Raw genomic sequence first — 10,831 nt, 5'->3', positions numbered from 1 at the left:
GAGAGAGAGAGAGAGCTTTGACAGAAACGAAGGTCCAGGCGTTAGGTTAACCTAGGTTAAGTTAGGTTAAGCTATGTTAAGTTAAATATATAAGCTAGGTTTAAGTTAGTTATAAAAATTAGTTGTAAGTCTAGTTGTAAGAGATAGGATGCGGAGTGTGTGTGTGTGGGTAGTGTAGTACTGGAAATATAATGCGACTTTGTAACCCCATATATGGGGAACAATAAAGAATATACATACGTAAATAACGTAAAAATAAGTAAAAATTAATTACTCAAGTTATATAATATGATTACTTAAGTTATATAATGTGTATGACATATTACACAATATATAAATCTTCTATATTGGACGAATAGAGAAAATTCTTTTTTTTTTCTAATATTGGTGTTCCTTACTCGCACATATTTATTAATGTGAAGCAATATCACTTATTTGGGGTTTTAGAAATAGCTCACTGTTCCCAGCAAAAACACAGTTACATATAACAGTTACATTGCCGTAATGAAACGGAATGTAACATGCAATATAACATGTATGTAGTATGTTATATAGACGTTCATTGTAATTTCCTATTCACACGTGTTACAGTTATATAACGTGAATGTAACATAAAAGTAATATGTGACTAAAAAGTTATATAAGAGTTATATGTTATTCGTTAGTGAATTAACACATATTTTTTCGTTGAATTCCAACGATTTACTCATTAGTATGGTTCAGATAAGTGATAATGTATGATTATTTTATCTAAATAATTAAAAAAAAACTGACATTTCATATTCCGTATTATTTCAATTATTCGTGAAACTCGCGTGATTTCGATTCTATGTCAGGTGATCACTCATTTTCAGATCATGTTGTTCAATGCTTAACTTCAATGATCGTCCGGGAACTGGTGATGCCGATGTGCCGTAACGATATCTTGGTAGATAATATTTACAATATATTCTTACATCGTTCAAAAAATGTTATGACAAATTTGTTGGTAAATGTTTGACACGACAATCACAATGCGATTAATGATGATACAATATTGTATCAGTAATCAAATTTTAATCTACAACAGCTCGCAAAAGAGAGAGAATATTTCTTCTTTCTCTCTCACAATACTTTGACAGAGTAAAGTAATGATTAGACTCTTTTTGTAAGAATTCTAGTTTTACAATATCGTGATAACTATTTTTGCATATATTAAAATATCACATTTTATATACGAGAAATACCTAAAATATAATTTCACATTTGTGTATAAAAATATTGCACAACTGTTGAAATGTAATGTAAACATCAGACTTCTTATATAACATGTTATATTAAAGTTATGTTGCTGTTATATTGCTCATGTAACTTAATCAGTAAATAACATATTAACATAACAGTTTTATAACATAGTTATATCACAGTTGTAAAGAAAATTAAGTAACCTCAATATTAATAACGTATAACAGCAGTTATATTACATGTTACTCCTGTGTTATATCACAGTTATGTTCTGTGTTTGCTGGGTTATTATGAATTTTTATAAGTATAAATGTGATTATAAAATAATATAGAGAGAGGGGGCCTTATATTACTTGGAAATATTATCACTGTCTGAAGTCAGCGTTATGGATTATTTCTTTAAGAACTGATTAAGACGATACTCGTATAATCAAGACGACAACTATAGTTTACATACCCAAGCAACATACGATATTCTTAGTATGTTTGTTGGGTGTGCATATGTACATAGGTGCGAACGTGTGTGTGTATAATCCAGAATACTGTCGGACATATGTAAAATATGTAGTATACTTAAAATATAATATAAAATACTTTTTATTTCAAGCATATCCCTACTGAAAAATTTTTATTGAAATCTCAAGTGAAATTTTCGAAAAATTTCTTATATGAAATTTCTCAATTAGATCATATGATATCTCAATTAAGATATCATATGAAAGAAAAAAAGTAATGATATCTTAATTGAGATGATATAAAAAATAAAAAATTTTCTTTCTTAAATTTTTAAATTATATTATAAATACCAAGTTACTGTAATGTAATATTTATAATATAATCTAAAAATTAAAAAAGAAAAAGCTTTTCTATTTTTTATGATATTTCAATTAAGATATCATATGAAATAATTGAAATTTCATACAGCAAATTTATTGGAAATTTTATTTGAGATGTCAATAAAAATTTTCTAATAGGAATTTTTAAAATGTTGGTGCACTATTTTAAACAAGACAATCTGGGATCATTCTAGATATATGCCGAACATCTTGAGATATTTTTTAGAATATCGTGAATATATTCATGATAATTCTGGAGCGTTTTGTGCAATCTGAATAATGTCTATTTGAATTATATATCCAGTAAGCAATCTGTCGAAAAGACAAAGAGTAAGATGCGAGAGAGCACGACTCGTTTTTAAAATACAAAAATCGAGATGCGTTATCGTGAAGCGCGGGTATGCGCGAATTTCGACTGAGTACGTGTGATATTACGTCGTGAATGAATAACCGCGTTTGATGAAAGCGAATAAACAACTAAACCGGTCATATTGTCTAGCTCGAGACACGAAAAACAAAGTTATTCTTGTTTTTCTTCTGTGTTTGTTTTTTAGGCTCCCAGCCTAGTTGTTCATTCGCTCGCATCGAACGCAGTTATTCATTCACGACGTAATATCACACGTACTCAGTCAAAACTCGTGCATACCCGCGCTTCACGATAACGCTTCTCGATCTTTGTATTTTAAAAACGAGTCGTGCTCTCTCGCATCTTACTCTTTGTTTTTTTCCTTTCTTTATCCAACTACAATTTCAAATTTCTTTTTTAAAAATGTTAACCGATAAAGAAAAGATAACACTGTTTCTTTATCGAAAATTTGGAGACCATATTAGATCATACGAAGAAGTAACTGATCCACACATTCAATGCTGCATCATATCCTGATCGCAATTTTATTTCTAAATACACCGTTCAGAAGACGTGATACGTTTTTACGAAACAGAAACAGTTAAAGACCAAAATCCTTTCAAGCCTCATAACTCTAAATATGCCTAATAAAAAAATACTTTATTATAGGTGTTTGGAAAGCCCTTGAAATAAGCTACAAGAATATGTAATAAAAAGTAGGGGTTCAATTTAAAAAATTCAATTTGACCTTCGTATGACCTTCGTCCTCCACCCAAAGTCAAATTTTTAGCCATCATTAGGTACATTTTATTAAGCCCTACAACTTTGTTACTTAAAAATTTTTCGCTACAGTTGATCTTTTTCGAGATATTTCACTGTTTCCGGACTTTTTGCCAACCCTGTGTGTGTGTGTGTAATTATTGCACAATATAATTATCTTGACTCCTTTTGGAGTTTTACATTGTGTGTATGTGAAACTGCCCCATTTAATAACGTATTTTAATCCTTGATAGAATTAAATAGCCTATCTAGAAAACAGAATCTGCGCGCAGTCTGCCGTCAGTTTGTCGTTTACTCTGCATGCAATCTGTCACCAATCTGTCGTCAGAACAGATTCTGTGTATAATCTGTTGCCATTCTGTCTGCAGGCACTGTTGACAAACTCTTTTTATATTTTTCATACAATTTCTCATATTATTTTTTTTAATGACAAAATGACATTTTATTCTCATAATTTTTCATACAATTTCTTATATTATTTTTTTAATGTCATTTTGTTATTAAATCTGAACGATTTAACCGTCATGCAATAAATACTGAAGGCAGCACCACCGAGTAAAATATTAGTCTCGCCATGTAAATAACATTTATAGAATTTTTGTGATGGTTTATTTGAAAATATATCATGCCTCGTTTTCGATAAAATTTAATACAATCTGAACTGGACGATCGACCAAATTAATTCGCATATGTAATGTTTGGCTATCTGAGTAGGATACATTATAGATAAACTCAAATTTAAATTCTTAATTACTTAAATATAAATATAATACTGTGACGTGATTATTTTCATTTAAACAATAGTTTCATTAGTTAATTCTTTTTATTAAAATAATAAGTTAAAAATATTATTTTCCAATTTCTGAATTTTACATAAAAATTCATAAATGTATCTCAAGAGTAACAGATATGCTATCTGCGTAATGACTTCTGCACGTATGATGCGGAAATGTTTGCCATGCAATAAAAAGCGACACATATATGTTGCGTTCTGATATTTACTATTTTAATACTGAAAAAGTGTATAGTATACGTAACATCAATTATATATTTTTAGTACTCAGATAGTGAATATTGGAATGTAGCTGACACGGTCTAGTGAAAAATCTTTTGAGAATTAATAAAAAATAAATTAATCTTCTTCCATTAGATGATAATCTAATTGTAGGATCATCGCATACCTTTGAAATAAAGACTGAAAGATAATTCGATGTGTATATGACATGACTTGTTCCAAACAATGCGAGATCCTCCCGTGAATAATTCTACTTTGCTGTCGCAAAAAAACCACGATTGGATTCTTATAGGCCGTATTTTTCACTGTAGATTGCTTTTACAGAGAGCCTTTATATATATATTCGAATAATCCAATTGCATTCAAAACTGCATCAAGTATTTAAATTGTCTTGAAACCAAGTGTACATTGAAAATATTTTTCAGTATGTGTAAAAATAATGTATAAAAATGAACATTTATACATGTGTAAAAATAAAAAATATATTTATAACACTTATAAAATAAAATTATAATTAAAAATAAAATTAAAATTAATGAAATCTATATTTATATATGACGTTAACACACACGTGTTATGTCATCCTGTAAACATTCTTAGGACTTCGAAATAAAATATCCTGAGAATATTTTTTAATACATATATTTACTATTCTTTATGATATCCTAAAGAAATACGAGGAACACAACAGGATATTTTTAGAATAATTATATGTCAAGCAGAACGTCTTCTTAGAACATCAATAAGAGAACATCTGTGTCCTGTTTATGCAATTCACATAATTCCTCTGAATCAAAATATCGTTTTGAATCTTTCCGAGGTTCAATATAATAGATGGTCCCGATAAATAAGGATTAAGAAATTAAGAAACGAAGATATCCAAATTTTAGCGACTAATTCTAATACGATGTTAGTATTAGTTTGATAGTTTGATCTCTCTGTTCGCGCACGGCCGTGAATATCGACAGCGAGCAAACTCCCCGGATAGCTCGAGCGATAGGGTCGCGTGAGGATGGGCGAGGCGCTGAATTTAACTATTATCGAACCCTTTTGTTTAAGTCTTTATTGACAAACTGAGCTTCCGAACAAAACGACGATCAATAATTTTAGATCGATAGAGAGATCAATTCTAGCACGAGGCTCTAGTGCGATCGCAAACGCGTCTCTCTTGGTTATGAGAAAGCGCTCGGGAAGCTTTTACAAAACAAACACAGGACGCTCTTAAAGTAAACAACATATAAAGCAAAGTCGGTAATCAAGGTTAATGAACGGTGTCGACGGTGAACATTATGTTCCGAAAACTAATAAGTACGCACACGGTGCAACGTGTGAGCGCGAGATAAAGCGAAGAGAGCGATAGAAACGAAAGAAACGTGAACACTTGACAGCGACTTGAGAGAATATCGCGAATCGGTTGAGTGGCAGCGAACTTAACCGAGACCAAAAAAAGAAAAAAAGAGAGCTAATCGCGACTTGAGTAGATCTGTTAACGAATATGGTTTTGATACAGCTACTCTGTTAGAATGTGTAGTCGATTTTGAACTTGCTCCCTTTTAAGAGAATGATTCGTGGCGCTTGGCAAACGCTGATTGGTCACGGCTATCAAGCCTGCGAGATGAAAAAACTTAATTCCCGTTTCTAACGCTCCCGAATGCTTTCCTACTTTTTTTTGTTTTGTGTTAGGCTGCGGTTGCTGTGGCGACGGCACGTATAGTATGATACACGTAGTCGATTAACATATGATTTGGCATAAACACTTAGGGTCACGGCTTGATTATACGCGTGATTCCGTTATTGTTGTCGATTTGAGTGGTTCGTTGACTTGGGCCTATCGGGATCGAACGCTCGATCTCGAACACTCTCTGTATATTATTTTTAAATTAAATTAAATTAACTTTTAAATTAAAACTAGAAAATACTTTGTGTGCATTTTTATTTAAAAATAGGACTTAGCAATTTGATAAAAATTTTATAACTAACATTATTAATAATTGTACTCTCCTTCTACGGAAATTATTTAAACATATCTGAATGTTTACAAAATAATCTTATGTGAAATGTTATCAATAAGCTCTTCTCTTTAATTTATAAAATATGTACTTACAATTAATATTTTAGTGAATGCTACAATTTAAATTGTTATTACAAACAATTCATCTAACGAAATTGATAATATCACAAACAGAGTTTGGTGATTTTTTGGCAATATTGAAAAAATAGCAAATAACAACTACCCAGTAAGCAATCTGTACGCAGACTGACATCAGATTGGCGACAGAATCTGTCGAATTCGAGCAGGATCTGTCGACAGATCCATAGATATCTGCGTCGCCAATCTGCCGTCAGACTGTTGACAGAGTCTGCTAACAAACTCTGACATCAAATTGGCAGCAGATTACGCGCAGAACCTGCTGACAGACTCTGACGGCAGATTGACGGCAGATTCTGTCGTTTCGTAAGTTCTTTAATTAAAATCCTATTTTTTGTTAAATTCCAACGATTTATTCATTAGTATGGTTCAGATAATTAATAATGTATTATTATTTTGTCTAAATAATTAAAAAAAAACTAGCATTTCATATTTTGTGTCGTTTCGTAAGACTCGCGTGATTTCGGTCCCATGTCAGGCAGCCACCAATCTTTAGATGTCCATGCTGTTCACTGCTTGACTTCAACGATCGTACAGGAACTAGTGATGCCAATGCGCTGTAACGATATCTTGGTGGACTATATTTACAATATACTCTTATGTGATTCAAAAAATGTAATGACATATTTCATAAGTTTGACAATACAGTACAATAATATTCAATGATAATTCAATTCAATTTCCCTTACTCTTAATATTTCACTAATTGTATAGAATGAAATTTTTGGAAAAATCAGCAAATTGCAGCAAATTGTATTCTTCAATACAATTCACTATTTATTCAGTACATATATATATCAAAAATTTTTCGCAAAAATCAACAAAATATTGTAAAAGTTTTTAATAATTTTTCAAATAACTTAGGTCCTTACTTCATCAAATTTTCATGAATAATTACAACAATTTTCAGTAACATTCAATTAATTTCATTATATTAAATACTTATTGATTTATATTGAATAATTTCATTATATTGAATACTGAAAACTTTTATATGTTATTTTCCAACAATATTCATTATCTTGCATTATCTTTCATTATATTTCACAATATTACAATAAATTTCATACTGAAAGCTATGACTAATTTCAATTTATGTTAAATTATTACTCAATAATAGTCATTTTTCGTTTCATCGATTTCAACGTAACTTGCATTGGCGACTAATACAGAATGGGTTTTAAATAAAACACAGAACTTGAGACTGATTATTATGATATAGGCATAAACAAACTAATAAAGTAAACTATTCGATCACAGGTCTATATTTGTTTTACACTTGTGCATGTACAAGTACACTATTTAATAGAGTACATATACTATTTAATTAAAGAATCTACGAAACGACAGAATCTGCGCGCAAGCTGCCGTCAAAGTCTGTCGGCAGGCTCTGCGCGCAGTCTGTCACCAATCTGTCGTCAGAACAGATTCTGTGTGTAATCTGTTGCCATTCTGTCAACAGACACTGGTGACAAACCCTGTGAAAAATCTATTCGCGCAGATTTGGCTATCTGGAAATACTATTTCATTTTTTTTCACAATATGACTCAATATGTGAGTTAAAGCTATAATTGATGGTACAATCGTAATCGTTATCTTCATCTAACCACTAGAAGTACGATTTATTTTAATATTTAACTAGAATCTTAATCATATTCACGCTATATACAGAATATTTGAAAATTCCAGACACAACCGTATGGTGTAGATAAAATAGGTCAAATTGAACAGAAAAGTGTATTATTTTGCAAATTTCACAATATTATTATTCGTTATTATGGAATTAATTAAGCAATACGAGCAAGTGAGCGCAAGTGATAGAACTGACTTTGTAAACGTACCCAGTAAGCAATCTGCGTGCAGACTGACGTCAGACTGGCGACAGGATCTGTCGACAGATCCATAGTCATTTGCGTCCCCAATCTGCCGTCAGACTACTGACAAGGTCTGCTAACAGACTCTGACGACAGACACGGCAGATTGCGCGCATAGCCTGCCGACAGACTCTGACGCAGATTGCGTGCAGATCCTGTCGTTTCGTAGGTTCTTCAATTAAATTTTTGGTAGAAAATTTTCTCATAATTTTTCATAATTACTCAGATAATAAGCGCTTTCTCATAAATACTCATAAATACTCGTAAAATACAATGAAAAAAAAAAGTTTTTCTATATTATTTTTTCATAATTTTTAAGATTTTCTCTGGTGAGATTTGAACTTGAACCGAAGACATTTTTTGGATAATCGTCCGTCGCCTTAGACACTACGCCAATTCCTCACTTGATAAAAAATGCTCACTTAAAGTTTATGGAAGCAAAATCTTAGAATTTGTTCGCCTTTTAAACCACAAAATATAGACAAAACCGTTTAGCGCATAAATAATGTAAGAGAGATCGGCATGATAATTCGAAATTAATTTTCTACCAAAGACTGTATAGAAAATTACTGCAATAAAACAGCAGATAATGACATTTTTCCATCATGCTAATAAAATACTGTACTTTTACATGTGCGAATTAATTTGGTCAATTGTGCAGTTCAGATTGTATTAAGTTTTATTAAAATCGAAGCATGATAAATTTTCAAATAAACCATCACAAAAATTCTGCAAAAGTTATTTACATAGCGAGACTAATATTTTATTCGGTGCTGCTGCCCAGATAGAAATGCGTGATGATCACGTTTCATCATAATGTGATGTCATACTGTGATTTCATCTTGATACCTTTTTAAACATCATTATGTGATTAACATGACATGAGCACAAGATGTATACAAATGATATACGAATATGTCTAGTTCATCAAGTTTTGTTATCATAATGTTATTAGATGAGATATTTTTCTGATTATCATTACATGAACGACATATGAACAGCATATGCGCACGCATTTGTATGCACTTTTGCAATTATCCACGTCAATATATGAGCGCGTGCTAAGCGCAACATGACATCATTTTTCTATCAGGGTGCCTTCAATACTTATTGCATGACGGTTAAATCGTTCAGATTTAATGACATAATAATATTAAAAAAAATAATAATATAAGAAATTGTATAAAAAATTATGAGAACAATTTTTACCAGGGATGGCATATGTACGCCTTTAAATAGCCATTTAACCGTTGTACTATTCTATACTTATACTCGTTATTTCTCTATTATTGTTGCTTTTTTATCAGAAATGTGTAATACAATTTTAAAAAGTAAAAATTGTTTTTTATTGTTATATGTGTACAATTATATGTGTACAGTTATTGCACATTATCTTGACTTCTCTCGAAGTTTTACATGGTGTGTATGTGAAACTGCCCCATTTAATAGCGTACATATGGTCCTTGATAGAATTAAATAGTCTATCTAGGAAACAAAATCTGCGCGCAATCTGTCGTCAGTCTGTTGTCAGAGTCTGTCGACAGGTTCTGCGCGCAGTCTGTCACCAATCTGTCGTCAGAGCAGGTTCTGCGTGCAATCTGTTGCCATTCTGTCTACAGACACTGTTGACAGACTCTGCGCAAAATCTGCTCGCGTAGGTTTGACTATCTGGGATATCTAATAAAAGATAATTTTCAGCTTTAGTTAAAATGTCTTATTTTCTTGAAGCTTCTGTCAATAGTAGATTTCAGCTGGTAGTGAGATATCAAGAGACGCAGTAGCACTAAGTACATAAAGACGAATATCCGAAAATGACAGGTCTAAGAATATGACTGTATTCATGGCATATGACGATCGTAACAATACTAGCTTTTTCCAGAGTTTTTGCGACAATCGTACTTTGAACTAAAATATCTTGGGAAATAAAAGCATGATGCAAAATCTAATGGCATTCCTGAGAAAAACGTTAATATAAACTTTCAATTGCAACCATCTGAAACTAAAAATTGTTGCAGTCAATTCTGAGATCTTGAATTCTCATAACCCAAAATACAAATTTTTAGCGGTCGGATTTTTCTTCAGACAACAATTGTTTTGTACAAAAGTCTTTTGTACATTGTAATATATTAGAATACATTGGTTTTCACTATAAAAATTTAAAATGTTAAAAATCTTTTTTATATCTATTTCTAAATCTATATCTGTTTATACTAAGAAGACAATGTAGGAGAAAAGTCATAATAATTTTTAGGTACGGATATAAGATATTTAAATTTATTTAATGCATATATACATATATATATATATATATATATATATATATATATATATATATATATATGTATGTATGTATGTATATATGCATTAAATAAATTTAAATATCTTATATCCGTACCTAAAAATTATTATATATATATATATATATATATATATATATATATATATATAATTACTTTATTCATATATATACACCCAGATAGAAAAATGTCTTCTGAGCTCATATTGTATTTATGTATCTTCAGACATGAGGACAAGAATAGACACCAATGCGGGCTCATATGCGCCTCAGAATGTAGACATGTTATGATGTTACAAAAATACCTTATT

General features: G+C 31.0%; 1 protein-coding gene across 1 annotated transcript in view; it reads right to left on the bottom strand.

Annotated features, from left to right (window-relative positions):
• Positions 1-5,248: 5,248 nt before the first annotated feature.
• The window catches only part of LOC116853451 (inositol polyphosphate 5-phosphatase E), a 15,097-nt gene continuing 9,514 nt past the window's right edge, over positions 5,249-10,831 (bottom strand). Inside the window, exon 6 of the mRNA XM_032834552.1 lies at positions 5,249-6,907. The gene's annotated coding sequence lies outside the window, so the exon portion shown is untranslated. The remainder of the gene's footprint in view (positions 6,908-10,831) is intronic.

The sequence above is a fragment of the Odontomachus brunneus genome, unplaced genomic scaffold, assembly GCF_010583005.1.
Source record: "Odontomachus brunneus isolate Ranch 3 - 2012 unplaced genomic scaffold, Obru_v1 Obru_scaffold_324, whole genome shotgun sequence".
NCBI lineage: Eukaryota > Metazoa > Arthropoda > Insecta > Hymenoptera > Formicidae > Odontomachus > Odontomachus brunneus.
This window is presented reverse-complemented; position numbering and strand designations above follow the sequence as displayed.